Raw genomic sequence first — 16,519 nt, forward strand, 5'->3', positions numbered from 1 at the left:
GAAGAGCAATTAAGCAAAGGCTCAGCGTGCCGTGCCGGAACCAGATTAGGGCCTGAAACAATCCTGCGGTGTTGCGGCCAGCTCACAAGAAAGCGAGTTGAAGAAAGGAGCTCAGGGGCACTGTAATTCACAAACCTGCAGAGTTATAAATGACAGCTATCATCCAAAAATATTCTGAAGTAAGGCTCACAAGAGGACTTAAAAGCAAGGCAGTATTGCAGGAAACCGATTTCAGGAGATAGAATGGAATTGCATTGAAAACATAGGAAGAGAGGCAGAACCTCGACAACGATGCACTTGGCCAAAAAGGGCGTATGCATTTTTTCCTGAATATATACAGGTAAAAACGCATACGCCCTTTTTGGCCAACCAAGCAAGCTTGCAAAGGAAATCTGTACTACAATGAAGTCTCACTTCCCCCCGGTCAAAAGGGCCATCTAAAAAATGTGTAAAATCCAGAAAGGCAGGACAGGCCATGGAGAACTGGGAGCCTTGTTAGGCTGATGGGTGGGATGTAAATTGCCAACAGCCACTCGGGAGAAGTGTATGGTGTTTCCTGAAATACCTGAAAAACAAAGCAACAGAGCCTAGGACACTTCCACTTATGGTCCTATAGCTTAGGGAAATTAAAATAAAAAAGACACAGCCACCCCAAAGTTTGGGACGGCTCTGTTTACAAGAACCTCGTTTACGGTACAAGTTCAATATCGCAGAAAGTGAAAAATGGATAAAGAAGTTGTGATAATTATGTACAATGCACTATCACTTAGCAATGAAATCTATGTCTTCAGGCCCATAGCAGCATAATGAGTGGATTCAAGTATGATAATTCTAACTGAAATATGTCACACAGAAAAAGAAACATCATAAGATATCACTAATACATGGAATGTAAACTTGGCTACACAGGAACTGAATTACACAACAGAACAGTGTCTCAAATTTAGAAAACCATCTTATGCTTGCTTAAGGGGAAAGGTGAGTTGGGGTGCTGCATAAAACCAGAGATTGAAATGAGCACAGATAAAGTTCCTTAAGCCGAATATGGAATAGACAAGAGCTACTCCTTGCTCAACGAAATGGATTCAACACCCCATATTAAACGCCTAAGAATGTACCTGACTACTAAGTATCTTAAAACCTATGGATTGCTCTCTCTCTGAAAGAGAATCAAGCATGTGTACAGGGGCATAAACACAGCAGTGAGAACATTGGAGAGGTTCGGTGAGCAAATGAAGACCCTTTGAATTCATATTTCATGGTACTCATTCCACGGGTCTCAACTCTCCAGGTTTAAGGTATTCTTCCTTCAGCTAAAACATGCATGTGGAACCCAGAGCATGATCAACCGTGTGATCGGGAGACGTGTTCAAATATGTCTCAGTTTCGTTCCCTGGTACTCGGGTGCAACATTCCAGACGCTTTACTAACACTCTCCCCACTTGGAGAGTCAGTGCCTTTAACCTCCTGTTTGGCCCAGTTGGCAATTTCTGCGGAAGATGAACAGGAATAGGGAGAACCAATGAGAGACTAGCTGGAGGTGTCTGGACGGGCAAATTTAACTCTCATTTCCAACCAGGAAGAGGAATTAACCAAAGGCTCAGCGTGCCGAGCTGGAACAAGGTTAGGGCCTGAAGCAATCCTGCGGGGTTGTGGCCAGCTCACAAGAAATCGAGTTGAAGAAAGGAGCACAGGGGCACTGTAATTCACAAAACTGCAGAGTTATAAAGGACAGCTATCATTCAAAAATATACTGAAGTAAGGCTCACAAGAGGACTTGAAAGCAAGGCAGAATTGCAGGAAACCGATTTCAGGAGGTAGAATGGAATTGCATTGAAAACATAGGAAGAGAGGAAGAACCTCGACAAGGATGCACTTGGCCAAAAAGTGCGTATGCATTTTTTCCTGAATATATACAGGAAAAAATGCATACGCCCTTTTTGGCCAACCAAGCAAGCTTGCGAAGGAAATCTGCACTAAAATGAAGTCTCACTTCCCCCTGCTCAAAAGGGCCATCTAATAAATGTGTAAAATCCAGAAAGGCAGGACAGGCCATGGAGAACTGAGAGCCTTGTTATGCTGATGCGCGGGATGTAAATTGCCAACAGCCACTCGGGAGAAGTGTATGGTGTTTCCTGAAACACCTAAAAAACAAAGCAACAGAGCCTAGGGCACTTCCACTTATGGTCCTATAGCTTAGGGAAATTAAAATCAAAAAGACACAGCCACCCCAAAGTTTGGGATGGCTCTGTTTACAAGAACCTCGTTTACGGTACAGGTTCAATATCGCAGAAAGTGAAAAATGGATACAGAAGTTGTGGTACTTACGTACAATGCAATATCACTCAGCAATGATATCTATGTACTCAGGCCCGTAGCAGCATAATGAGTGGATTCAGGTATGATGATTCTAACTGAAATAAGTCACACAGAAAAAGAAACCTCATAAGATATCACTAATACACGGAATGTAAACTTGGCTACACAGGAACTGAATTACAAAACAGAACAGCGTCTCAAATTTAGAAAACCAACTTATGCTTGCTTAAGGGGAAAGGTGAGTTGGGGTGCTGCATAAAACCAGAGACTGAAATGAGCACAGATAAAATTCCTTAAGCCAAATATGGAATAGACAAGAGCTACTCCTTGCTCAACGAAATGGACTCATCACCCCATATTAAACGCCTGAAAATGTACCTGACTAGTAAGTATCTTAAAACCTATGGATTGCTATGTCTCCGAAACAGAATCAAGTGTGTGTACAGGGGCATAAACGCAGCAGTGGTAGGATTGGAGAGGTTCAGTGAGCAAATGAAGACCCTTTGAATTCATATTTCATGGTACTCATTCCACGGGTCTCAACTGTCCAGGTTTAAGGTATTCTTCCTTCAGCTAAAACATGCATCTGGAACCCAGAGTATGATCAACCGTGTGATCGGGAGACGTGTTCAAATATGTCTCAGTTTCGTTCCCTGGTACTCGGGTGCAACATTCCAGACGCTTTACTAACACTCTCCCGACTTGTAGAGTCAGTGCCTTTAAACTCCCGTTTGGCCCAGTTTGCAATTTCTGCGGAAGATGAACAGGAATAGGGAGAACCAATGAGAGACTAGCTAGAGGTGTCTGGACGGGCAAATTTAACTCTCATTTCCCACCAGGAAGAGGAATTAACCAAAGGCTCAGCGTGCCGTGCCGAATCCAGATTAGGGCCTGAAGCAATCTTGCGGTGTTGCGGGCAGCTCACAAGAAAGCGAGTTGAAGAAAGGAGCTCAGGGGCACTGTAATTCACAAACCTGCAGAGTTATAAATGACAGCTATCGTCCAAAAATATACTGAAGTAAGGCTGCCAAGAGGACTTGAAAGCGGGGCAGAATTGCAGGAAACTGATTTCAGGAGGTAGACTGGAATTGCATTTAAAGCATAGGAAAAGAGGCAGAACGTCGACAATGATGCACTTGGCCAAAAAGCGCGTATGCGTTTTTTCCTGAATATATTCAGGAAAAAACGCATACGCCCTTTTTGGCCAACCAAGCAAGCTTGCAAAGGAAATCTGCACTACAATGAAGTCTCACTTCCCCCCGGTCAAAAGGGCAATCTGAAAAAAGTGTAAAATCCAGAAAGGCAGGACAGGCCATGGAGAACTGGGAGCCTTGTTATGCTGATGGGCGGGATGTAAATTGCCAACAGCCACTCGGGAGAAGTGTATGGTGTTTCCTGAAACATCTAAAAAACAAAGCAACAGAGCCAAGGGCACTTCCACTTATGGTCCTATAGCTTAGGGAAATTAAAATCAAAAAGACACAGCCAGCCCAAAGTTTTGGACGGCTCTGTTTACAAGAACCTCGTTTACGGTACAAGTTCAATATCGCAGAAAGTGAAAAATGGATAAAGAAGTTGTGGTACTTACGTACAAGGCAATATCACTCAGCAATGAAATCTATGTCATCAGGCCCGTAGCAGCACAATGAGTGGATTCAGGTATGATGATTCTAACTGAAATAAGTCACACAGAAAAAGAAACATCATAAGATATCACTAATACAAGGAATGTAAACTTGGCTACATAGGAACTGAATTACAAAACAGAACAGGGTCTCAAATTTAGAAAAGCAACTTATGCTTGCTTAAGGGGAAAGGTGAGTTGGGGTGCTGCATAAAACCAGAGATTGAAATGAGCACAGATAAAGTTCCTTAACCCAAATATGGAATAGACAAGAGCTACTCCTTCCTCAATGAAATGGACTCAACACCCCATATTAAATGCCTAAGAATGTACCTGACTAATAAGTATCTTAAAACCTATGGATTGCTATGTCTCCGAAAGAGAATCAAGCGTGTGTACAGGGGCATAAACGCAGCAGTGATAGGATTGGAGAGGTTCGGTGAGCAAATGAAGACCCTTTGAAGTCATATTGCTTGGTACCCATTCCATGGGTCTCAACTCTCCAGGTTTAAGGTATTCTTCCTTCAGCTAAAATGTGCATGTGGAACCCAGAGTATGATCAACCGTGTGATCGGGAGACGTGTTCAAATATGTCTCAGTTTTCGTCCCCTGGTACTCGGGTGCAAAATTCCAGACGCTTTACTAACACTCTCCCGACTTGGAGAGTCAGTGCCTTTAACCTCCTGTTTGGCCCAGTTTGCAATTTCTGCGGAAGATGAACAGGAATAGGGAGAACCAATGAGAGACTAGCTGGAGGTGTCTGGACGGGCAAATTTAACTCTCATTTCCCACCAGGAAGAGGAATTAACCAAAGGCTCAGCGTGCCATGCCGGAACCAGATTAGGGCCTGAGGCAATCCTGCGGTGTTGCGGCCAGCTGACAGGAAAGCGAGTTGAAGAAAGGAGCTCAGGGGCACTGTAATTCACAAACCTGCAGAGTTATAAATGACAGCTATCGTCCAAAAATATACTGAAGTAAGGCTGCCAAGAGGATTTGAAAGCGGGGCAGAAATGCAGGAAACCGATTTCAGGAGGTAGACTGGAATTGCATTTAAAGCATAGGAAAAGAGGCAGAAAGTCCACAATGATGCACTTGGCCGAAAAGGGCATATGCGTTTTTTCCTGAATATATTCAGGAAAAAACGCATACACACTTTTTGGCCAACCAAGCAAGCTTGCAAAGGAAATCTTCACTACAATGAAGTCTCACTTCCCCCCGGTAAAAAGGGCCATCTGAAAAAAGTGTAAAATCCAGAAAGGCAGGACAGGCCATGGAGAACTGGGAGCCTTGTTATGCTGATGGGCGGGATGTAAATTGCCAACAGCCACTCTGGAGAAGTGTATGGTGTTTCCTGAAACATCTAAAAAACAAAGCAACAGAGCCTAGGGCACTTCCACTTATGGTCCTATAGCTTAGGAAAATTAAAATCAAAAAGACAAAGCCACCCCAAAATTTGGGACGGCTCTCTTTACAAGAACCTCATTTACGGTACAAGTTCAATATCGCAGAAAGTGAAAAATGGATAAAGAAGTTGTGGTACTTACGTACAATGCAATATCACTCAGCAATGAAATCTATGTCATCAGGCCCATAGAAGCATAATGAGTGGATTCACGTATGATGATTCTAACTGAAATAAGTCACACAGAAAAAGAAATATCATAAGATATCACTAATACACGGAATGTAATCGTGCCTACACAGGAACTGAATTACAAAACAGAACAGGGTCTCAAATTTAGAAAACCAACTTATGCTTGCTTAAGGGGAAAGGTGAGTTGGGGTGCTGCATAAAACCAGAGATTGAAATGAGCACAGATAAAGTTCCTTAAGCCAAATATGGAGTAGACAAGAGTTACTTCTTGCTCAACGAAATGGACTCAACACCCCATATTAAACGCGCAAGGATGTACCTGACTAGTAAGTATACTAAAACCTATGGTTTGCTATGTCTCCGAAAGAGAATCAAGCATGTGTACAGGGGCATAAACGCAGCAGTGACAGGATTGGAGAGGTTCGGTGAACAAATGAAGACCCTTTGAAGTCATATTGCATGGTACCCATTCCACGGGTCTCAACTCTCCAGGTTTAAGGTATTCTTCCTTCAGCTAAAACATGCATGTGGAACCCAGAGTATGATCAACCGTGTGATCTGGAGACGTGTTCAAATATATCTCAGTTTTCATTCCCTGGTACTCGGGTGCAACACTCCAGACGATTTACTAACACTCTCCCGACTTGGAGAGTCGGTGCCTTTAACCTTCTGTTTGGCCCACTTTGCAATTTCTGCGGAAGATGAACAGGAATAGGGAGAACCAATGAGAGACTAGCTAGAGGTGTCTGGACGGGCAAATTTAACTCTCATTTCCCACCAGGAAGAGGAATTAACCAAAGGCTCAGGGTGCCATGCCGGAACCATAATAGGGCCTGAAGCAATCCTGCGGTGTTACGGCCAGCTCACAGGAAAGCGAGTTGAAGAAAGGAGCTCAGGGACACTGTAATTCACAAACCTGCAGAGTTATAAATGACAGCTATCGTCCAAAAATATACTGAAGTAAGGCTGCCAAGAGGACTTGAAAGCGGGGCAGAATTGCACGAAACTGATTTCAGGAGGTAGACTGGAATTGCATTTCAAGCATAGGAAAAGAGGCAGAACGTCCACAATGATGCACTTGGCCAAAAAGGGCGTATGCGTTTTTTCCTGAATATATTCAGGAAAAAACGCATACGCCCTTTTTGGCCAACCAGGCAAGCTTGCAAAGGAAATCTGCACTACAATGAAGTCTCACTTGCCCCCGGTCAAAAGGGCAATCTGAAAAAAGTGTAAAATCCAGAAAGGCAGGACAGGCCATGGAGAACTGGGAGCCTTGTTATGCTGATGGGCGGGATGTAAATTGCCAACAGCCACTCGGGAGACTTGTATGGTGTTTCCTGAAACATCTAAAAAACAAAGCAACAGAGCCTAGGGCACTTCCACTTATGGTCCTATAGCTTAGGGAAATTAAAATAAAAAAGACACAGCCAGCCCAAAGTTTTGGACGGCTCTGTTTACAAGAACCTCGTTTACGGTACATGATCAATATCGCAGAAAGTGAAAAATGGATAAAGAAGTTGTGGTACTTACGTACAAGGCAATATCACTCAGCAATGAAATCTATGTCATCAGGCCCGTAGCAGCACAATGAGTGGATTCAGGTATGATGATTCTAACTGAAATAAGTCACACAGAAAAAGAAACATCATAAGATATCACTAATACAAGGAATGTAAACTTGGCTACATAGGAACTGAATTACAAAACAGAACAGGGTCTCAAATTTAGAAAAGCAACTTATGCTTGCTTAAGGGGAAAGGTGAGTTGGGGTGCTGCATAAAACCAGAGATTGAAATGAGCACAGATAAAGTTCCTTAACCCAAATATGGAATAGACAAGAGCTACTCCTTCCTCAATGAAATGGACTCAACACCCCATATTAAATGCCTAAGAATGTACCTGACTAATAAGTATCTTAAAACCTATGGATTGCTATGTCTCCGAAAGAGAATCAAGCGTGTGTACAGGGGCATAAACGCAGCAGTGATAGGATTGGAGAGGTTCGGTGAGCAAATGAAGACCCTTTGAAGTCATATTGCTTGGTACCCATTCCATGGGTCTCAACTCTCCAGGTTTAAGGTATTCTTCCTTCAGCTAAAACGTGCATGTGGAACCCAGAGTATGATCAACCGTGTGATCGGGAGACGTGTTCAAATATGTCTCAGTTTTCGTCCCCTGGTACTCGGGTGCAAAATTCCAGACGCTTTACTAACACTCTCCCGACTTGGAGAGTCAGTGCCTTTAACCTCCTGTTTGGCCCAGTTTGCAATTTCTGCGGAAGATGAACAGGAATAGGGAGAACCAATGAGAGACTAGCTGGAGGTGTCTGGACGGGCAAATTTAACTCTCATTTCCCACCAGGAAGAGGAATTAACCAAAGGCTCAGCGTGCCATGCCGGAACCAGATTAGGGCCTGAGGCAATCCTGCGGTGTTGCGGCCAGCTGACAGGAAAGCGAGTTGAAGAAAGGAGCTCAGGGGCACTGTAATTCACAAACCTGCAGAGTTATAAATGACAGCTATCGTCCAAAAATATACTGAAGTAAGGCTGCCAAGAGGATTTGAAAGCGGGGCAGAAATGCAGGAAACCGATTTCAGGAGGTAGACTGGAATTGCATTTAAAGCATAGGAAAAGAGGCAGAAAGTCCACAATGATGCACTTGGCCGAAAAGGGCATATGCGTTTTTTCCTGAATATATTCAGGAAAAAACGCATACACACTTTTTGGCCAACCAAGCAAGCTTGCAAAGGAAATCTTCACTACAATGAAGTCTCACTTCCCCCCGGTAAAAAGGGCCATCTGAAAAAAGTGTAAAATCCAGAAAGGCAGGACAGGCCATGGAGAACTGGGAGCCTTGTTATGCTGATGGGCGGGATGTAAATTGCCAACAGCCACTCTGGAGAAGTGTATGGTGTTTCCTGAAACATCTAAAAAACAAAGCAACAGAGCCTAGGGCACTTCCACTTATGGACCTATAGCTTAGGAAAATTAAAATCAAAAAGACAAAGCCACCCCAAAATTTGGGACGGCTCTCTTTACAAGAACCTCATTTACGGTACAAGTTCAATATCGCAGAAAGTGAAAAATGGATAAAGAAGTTGTGGTACTTACGTACAATGCAATATCACTCAGCAATGAAATCTATGTCATCAGGCCCATAGAAGCATAATGAGTGGATTCACGTATGATGATTCTAACTGAAATAAGTCACACAGAAAAAGAAATATCATAAGATATCACTAATACACGGAATGTAATCGTGCCTACACAGGAACTGAATTACAAAACAGAACAGGGTCTCAAATTTAGAAAACCAACTTATGCTTGCTTAAGGGGAAAGGTGAGTTGGGGTGCTGCATAAAACCAGAGATTGAAATGAGCACAGATAAAGTTCCTTAAGCCAAATATGGAGTAGACAAGAGTTACTTCTTGCTCAACGAAATGGACTCAACACCCCATATTAAACGCGCAAGGATGTACCTGACTAGTAAGTATACTAAAACCTATGGTTTGCTATGTCTCCGAAAGAGAATCAAGCATGTGTACAGGGGCATAAACGCAGCAGTGACAGGATTGGAGAGGTTCGGTGAACAAATGAAGACCCTTTGAAATCATATTGCATGGTACCCATTCCACGGGTCTCAACTCTCCAGGTTTAAGGTATTCTTCCTTCAGCTAAAACATGCATGTGGAACCCAGAGTATGATCAACCGTGTGATCTGGAGACGTGTTCAAATATATCTCAGTTTTCATTCCCTGGTACTCGGGTGCAACACTCCAGATGATTTACTAACACTCTCCCGACTTGGAGAGTCGGTGCCTTTAACCTTCTGTTTGGCCCACTTTGCAATTTCTGCGGAAGATGAACAGGAATAGGGAGAACCAATGAGAGACTAGCTGGAGGTGTCTGGACGGGCAAATTTAACTCTCATTTCCCACCAGGAAGAGGAATTAACCAAAGGCTCAGGGTGCCATGCCGGAACCACAATAGGGCCTGAAGCAATCCTGCGGTGTTGCGGCCAGCTCACAAGAAAGCGAGTTGAAGAAAGGAGCTCAGGGACACTGTAATTCACAAACCTGCAGAGTTATAAATGACAGCTATCGTCCAAAAATATACTGAAGTAAGGCTGCCAAGAGGACTTGAAAGCGGGGCAGAATTGCACGAAACCGATTGCAGGAGGTAGACTGGAATTGCATTTCAAGCATAGGAAAAGAGGCAGAACGTCCACAATGATGCACTTGGCCAAAAAGGGCGTATGCGTTTTTTCCTGAATATATTCAGGAAAAAACGCATACGCCCTTTTTGACCAACCAAGCAAGCTTGCAAAGGAAATCTGCACTACAATGAAGTCTCACTTGCCCCCGCTCAAAAGGGCCATTTGAAAAAAGTGTAAAATCCAGAAAGGCAGGACAGGCCATGGAGAACTGGGAGCCTTGTTATGCTGATGGGCGGGATGTAAATTGCCAACAGCCACTCGGGAGAAGTGTATGGTGTTTCCTGAAACATCTAAAAAACAAAGCAACAGAGCCTAGGGCACTTCCACTTATGGTCCTATAGCTTAGGGAAATTAAAATAAAAAAGACACAGCCACCCCAGAATTTGGGAAGGCTCTGTTTACAAGAACCTCGTTTACGGTACATGATCAATATCGCAGAAAGTGAAAAATGGATAAAGAAGTTGTGGTACTTACGTACAATGCAATATCACTCAGCAATGATATCTATGTACTCAGGCCCGTAGCAGCATAATGAGTGGATTCAGGTATGATGATTCTAACTGAAATAAGTCACACAGAAAAAGAAACCTCATAAGATATCACTAATACACGGAATGTAAACTTGGCTACACAGGAACTGAATTACAAAACAGAACAGCGTCTCAAATTTAGAAAAGCAACTTATGCTTGCTTAAGGGGAAAGGTGAGTTGGGGTGCTGCATAAAACCAGAGACTGAAATGAGCACAGATAAAGTTCCTTAAGCCAAATATGGAATAGACAAGAGCTACTCCTTGCTCAATGAAATGGACTCAACACCCCATATTAAACGCCTAAGAATGTACCTGATTAGTAAGTATCTTAAAACCTATGGATTGCTATGTCTCCGAAAGAGAATCAAGCGTGTGTACAGGGGCATAAACGCAGCAGTGATAGGATTGGAGAGGTTCGGTGAGCAAATGAAGACCCTTTGAAGTCATATTGCATGGTACCCAATCCACCGGTCTCAACTCTCCAGGTTTAAGGTATTCTTCCTTCAGCTAAAACATGCATGTGGAACCCAGAGTATGATCAACCGTCTGATCGGGAGACGTGTTCAAATATCTCAGTTCTCGTCCCCTGGTACTCGGGTGCAACATTCCAGATGCTTTACTAACACTCTCCCGACTTGGAGAGTCAGTTCCTTTAACCTCCTGTTTGGCCCAGTTTGCAATCTCTGCGGAAGATGTACAGGAATAGGGAGAACCAATGAGAGACTAGCTGGAGGTGTCTGGACGGCTAAATTTAACTGTCTTTTCCCACGAGGAACAGGAATTAACCAAAGGCTCAGCGTGCCGAGCCGGAACCAGATTAGGGCCTGAAGCAATCCTGCGGTGTTACGGCCAGCTCACAGGAAAGCGAGTTGAAGAAAGGAGTTCAGGGGCACTGTAATTCACAAACCTGCAGAGTTATAAATGACAGCTATCGTCCAAAAATATACTGAAGTAAGGCTGCCAAGAGGACTTGAAAGCGGGGCAGAATTGCACGAAACTGATTTCAGGAGGTAGACTGGAATTGCATTTAAAGCATAGGAAAAGAGGCAGAACGTCCACAATGATGCACTTGGCCAAAAAGGGCGTATGCGTTTTTTCCTGAATATATTCAGGAAAAAACGCATACGCCCTTTTTGGCCAACCAGGCAAGCTTGCAAAGGAAATCTGCACTACAATGAAGTCTCACTTCCCCCCGGTCAAAAGGGCAATCTGAAAAAAGTGTAAAATCCAGAAAGGCAGGACAGGCCATGGAGAACTGGGAGCCTTGTTATGCTGATGGGCGGGATGTAAATTGCCAACAGCCACTCGGGAGAAGTGTATGGTGTTTCCTGAAACATCTAAAAAACAAAGCAACAGAGCCAAGGGCACTTCCACTTATGGTCCTATAGCTTAGGGAAATTAAAATCAAAAAGACACAGCCAGCCCAAAGTTTTGGACGGCTCTGTTTACAAGAACCTCGTTTACGGTACAAGTTCAATATCGCAGAAAGTGAAAAATGGATAAAGAAGTTGTGGTACTTACGTACAAGGCAATATCACTCAGCAATGAAATCTATGTCATCAGGCCCGTAGCAGCACAATGAGTGGATTCAGGTATGATGATTCTAACTGAAATAAGTCACACAGAAAAAGAAACATCATAAGATATCACTAATACAAGGAATGTAAACTTGGCTACATAGGAACTGAATTACAAAACAGAACAGGGTCTCAAATTTAGAAAAGCAACTTATGCTTGCTTAAGGGGAAAGGTGAGTTGGGGTGCTGCATAAAACCAGAGATTGAAATGAGCACAGATAAAGTTCCTTAACCCAAATATGGAATAGACAAGAGCTACTCCTTCCTCAATGAAATGGACTCAACACCCCATATTAAATGCCTAAGAATGTACCTGACTAATAAGTATCTTAAAACCTATGGATTGCTATGTCTCCGAAAGAGAATCAAGCGTGTGTACAGGGGCATAAACGCAGCAGTGATAGGATTGGAGAGGTTCGGTGAGCAAATGAAGACCCTTTGAAGTCATATTGCTTGGTACCCATTCCATGGGTCTCAACTCTCCAGGTTTAAGGTATTCTTCCTTCAGCTAAAACGTGCATGTGGAACCCAGAGTATGATCAACCGTGTGATCGGGAGACGTGTTCAAATATGTCTCAGTTTTCGTCCCCTGGTACTCGGGTGCAAAATTCCAGACGCTTTACTAACACTCTCCCGACTTGGAGAGTCAGTGCCTTTAACCTCCTGTTTGGCCCAGTTTGCAATTTCTGCGGAAGATGAACAGGAATAGGGAGAACCAATGAGAGACTAGCTGGAGGTGTCTGGACGGGCAAATTTAACTCTCATTTCCCACCAGGAAGAGGAATTAACCAAAGGCTCAGCGTGCCATGCCGGAACCAGATTAGGGCCTGAGGCAATCCTGCGGTGTTGCGGCCAGCTGACAGGAAAGCGAGTTGAAGAAAGGAGCTCAGGGGCACTGTAATTCACAAACCTGCAGAGTTATAAATGACAGCTATCGTCCAAAAATATACTGAAGTAAGGCTGCCAAGAGGATTTGAAAGCGGGGCAGAAATGCAGGAAACCGATTTCAGGAGGTAGACTGGAATTGCATTTAAAGCATAGGAAAAGAGGCAGAAAGTCCACAATGATGCACTTGGCCGAAAAGGGCATATGCGTTTTTTCCTGAATATATTCAGGAAAAAACGCATACACACTTTTTGGCCAACCAAGCAAGCTTGCAAAGGAAATCTTCACTACAATGAAGTCTCACTTCCCCCCGGTAAAAAGGGCCATCTGAAAAAAGTGTAAAATCCAGAAAGGCAGGACAGGCCATGGAGAACTGGGAGCCTTGTTATGCTGATGGGCGGGATGTAAATTGCCAACAGCCACTCTGGAGAAGTGTATGGTGTTTCCTGAAACATCTAAAAAACAAAGCAACAGAGCCTAGGGCACTTCCACTTATGGTCCTATAGCTTAGGAAAATTAAAATCAAAAAGACAAAGCCACCCCAAAATTTGGGACGGCTCTCTTTACAAGAACCTCATTTACGGTACAAGTTCAATATCGCAGAAAGTGAAAAATGGATAAAGAAGTTGTGGTACTTACGTACAATGCAATATCACTCAGCAATGAAATCTATGTCATCAGGCCCATAGAAGCATAATGAGTGGATTCACGTATGATGATTCTAACTGAAATAAGTCACACAGAAAAAGAAATATCATAAGATATCACTAATACACGGAATGTAATCGTGCCTACACAGGAACTGAATTACAAAACAGAAGAGGGTCTCAAATTTAGAAAACCAACTTATGCTTGCTTAAGGGGAAAGGTGAGTTGGGGTGCTGCATAAAACCAGAGATTGAAATGAGCACAGATAAAGTTCCTTAAGCCAAATATGGAGTAGACAAGAGTTACTTCTTGCTCAACGAAATGGACTCAACACCCCATATTAAACGCGCAAGGATGTACCTGACTAGTAAGTATACTAAAACCTATGGTTTGCTATGTCTCCGAAAGAGAATCAAGCATGTGTACAGGGGCATAAACGCAGCAGTGACAGGATTGGAGAGGTTCGGTGAACAAATGAAGACCCTTTGAAGTCATATTGCATGGTACCCATTCCACGGGTCTCAACTCTCCAGGTTTAAGGTATTCTTCCTTCAGCTAAAACATGCATGTGGAACCCAGAGTATGATCAACCGTGTGATCTGGAGACGTGTTCAAATATATCTCAGTTTTCATTCCCTGGTACTCGGGTGCAACACTCCAGATGATTTACTAACACTCTCCCGACTTGGAGAGTCGGTGCCTTTAACCTTCTGTTTGGCCCACTTTGCAATTTCTGCGGAAGATGAACAGGAATAGGGAGAACCAATGAGAGACTAGCTGGAGGTGTCTGGACGGGCAAATTTAACTCTCATTTCCCACCAGGAAGAGGAATTAACCAAAGGCTCAGGGTGCCATGCCGGAACCACAATAGGGCCTGAAGCAATCCTGCGGTGTTGCGGCCAGCTCACAAGAAAGCGAGTTGAAGAAAGGAGCTCAGGGACACTGTAATTCACAAACCTGCAGAGTTATAAATGACAGCTATCGTCCAAAAATATACTGAAGTAAGGCTGCCAAGAGGACTTGAAAGCGGGGCAGAATTGCAGGAAACCGATTGCAGGAGGTAGACTGGAATTGCATTTCAAGCATAGGAAAAGAGGCAGAACGTCCACAATGATGCACTTAGCCAAAAAGGGCGTATGCGTTTTTTCCTGAATATATTCAGGAAAAAACGCATACGCCCTTTTTGACCAACCAAGCAAGCTTGCAAAGGAAATCTGCACTACAATGAAGTCTCACTTGCCCCCGCTCAAAAGGGCCATTTGAAAAAAGTGTAAAATCCAGAAAGGCAGGACAGGCCATGGAGAACTGGGAGCCTTGTTATGCTGATGGGCGGGATGTAAATTACCAACAGCCACTGGGGAGAAGTGTATGGTGTTTCCTGAAACATCTAAAAAACAAAGCAACAGAGCCTAGGGCACTTCCACTTATGGTCCTATAGCTTAGGGAAATTAAAATAAAAAAGACACAGCCACCCCAGAATTTGGGAAGGCTCTGTTTACAAGAACCTCGTTTACGGTACATGATCAATATCGCAGAAAGTGAAAAATGGATAAAGAAGTTGTGGTACTTACGTACAATGCAATATCACTCAGCAATGATATCTATGTACTCAGGCCCGTAGCAGCATAATGAGTGGATTCAGGTATGATGATTCTAACTGAAATAAGTCACACAGAAAAAGAAACCTCATAAGATATCACTAATACACGGAATGTAAACTTGGCTACACAGGAACTGAATTACAAAACAGAACAGCGTCTCAAATTTAGAAAAGCAACTTATGCTTGCTTAAGGGGAAAGGTGAGTTGGGGTGCTGCATAAAACCAGAGACTGAAATGAGCACAGATAAAGTTCCTTAAGCCAAATATGGAATAGACAAGAGCTACTCCTTGCTCAATGAAATGGACTCAACACCCCATATTAAACGCCTAAGAATGTACCTGATTAGTAAGTATCTTAAAACCTATGGATTGCTATGTCTCCGAAAGAGAATCAAGCGTGTGTACAGGGGCATAAACGCAGCAGTGATAGGATTGGAGAGGTTCGGTGAGCAAATGAAGACCCTTTGAAGTCATATTGCATGGTACCCAATCCACCGGTCTCAACTCTCCAGGTTTAAGGTATTCTTCCTTCAGCTAAAACATGCATGTGGAACCCAGAGTATGATCAACCGTCTGATCGGGAGACGTGTTCAAATATCTCAGTTTTCGTCCCCTGGTACTCGGGTGCAACATTCTAGATGCTTTACTAACACTCTCCCGACTTGGAGAGTCAGTGCCTTTAACCTCCTGTTTGGCCCAGTTTGCAATCTCTGCGGAAGATGAACAGGAATAGGGAGAACCAATGAGAGACTAGCTGGAGGTGTCTGGACGGCTAAATTTAACTGTCTTTTCCCACGAGGAACAGGAATTAACCAAAGGCTCAGCGTGCCGAGCCGGAACCAGATTAGGGCCTGAAGCAATCCTGCGGTGTTACGGCCAGCTCACAGGAAAGCGAGTTGAAGAAAGGAGTTCAGAGGCACTGTAATTCACAAACCTGCAGAGTTATAAATGACAGCTATCGTCCAAAAATATACTGAAGTCAGGCTGCCAAGAGGACTTGAAAGCGGGGCAGAATTGCACGAAACTGATTTCAGGAGGTAGACTGGAATTGCATTTAAAGCATAGGAAAAGAGGCAGAACGTCCACAATGATGCACTTGGCCAAAAAGGGCGTATGCGTTTTTTCCTGAATATATTCAGGAAAAAACGCATACGCCCTTTTTGGCCAACCAGGCAAGCTTGCAAAGGAAATCTGCACTACAATGAAGTCTCACTTCCCCCCGGTCAAAAGGGCCATCTGAAAAAAGTGTAAAATCCAGAAAGGCAGGACAGGCCATGGAGAACTGGGAGCCTTGTTATGCTGATGGGCGGGATGTTAATTGCCAACAGCCACTCTGGAGAAGTGTATGGTGTTTCCTGAAACATCTAAAAAACAAAGCAACAGAGCCTACGGCACTTCCACTTATGGTCCTATAGATTAGGGAAATTAAAATCAAAAAGACACAGCCAACCCAAAGTTTGGGAAGGCTCTGTTTACAAGAACCTCGTTTACGGTACAAGTTCAATATCACAGAAAGTGAAAAAT

General features: G+C 43.6%; 2 long non-coding RNA genes across 6 annotated transcripts in view; one reads left to right on the forward strand and one right to left on the reverse strand.

Annotated features, from left to right (window-relative positions):
* LOC125965010 (uncharacterized) overlaps positions 1 to 11,891 on the reverse strand; it is a 431,017-nt gene extending 419,126 nt beyond the window's left edge. For all 4 annotated transcript variants that reach the window (XR_007478431.1, XR_007478434.1, XR_007478433.1 and 1 more), the window contains exons 1-3: positions 11,810 to 11,891; positions 7,072 to 7,153; positions 3,912 to 3,993 (exon numbers count right to left, since the gene is read on the reverse strand). This is a non-coding gene — a long non-coding RNA (uncharacterized LOC125965010). The remainder of the gene's footprint in view (positions 1 to 3,911; positions 3,994 to 7,071; positions 7,154 to 11,809) is intronic.
* The window catches only part of LOC125965009 (uncharacterized), a 455,232-nt gene that overhangs the window by 410,608 nt on the left and 28,105 nt on the right, over positions 1 to 16,519 (forward strand). The gene's annotated exons all lie outside the window — the stretch shown is intronic.

Source organism: Orcinus orca, chromosome 7 (genome assembly GCF_937001465.1).
Source record: "Orcinus orca chromosome 7, mOrcOrc1.1, whole genome shotgun sequence".
NCBI classification, from domain to species: Eukaryota; Metazoa; Chordata; class Mammalia; order Artiodactyla; family Delphinidae; genus Orcinus; species Orcinus orca.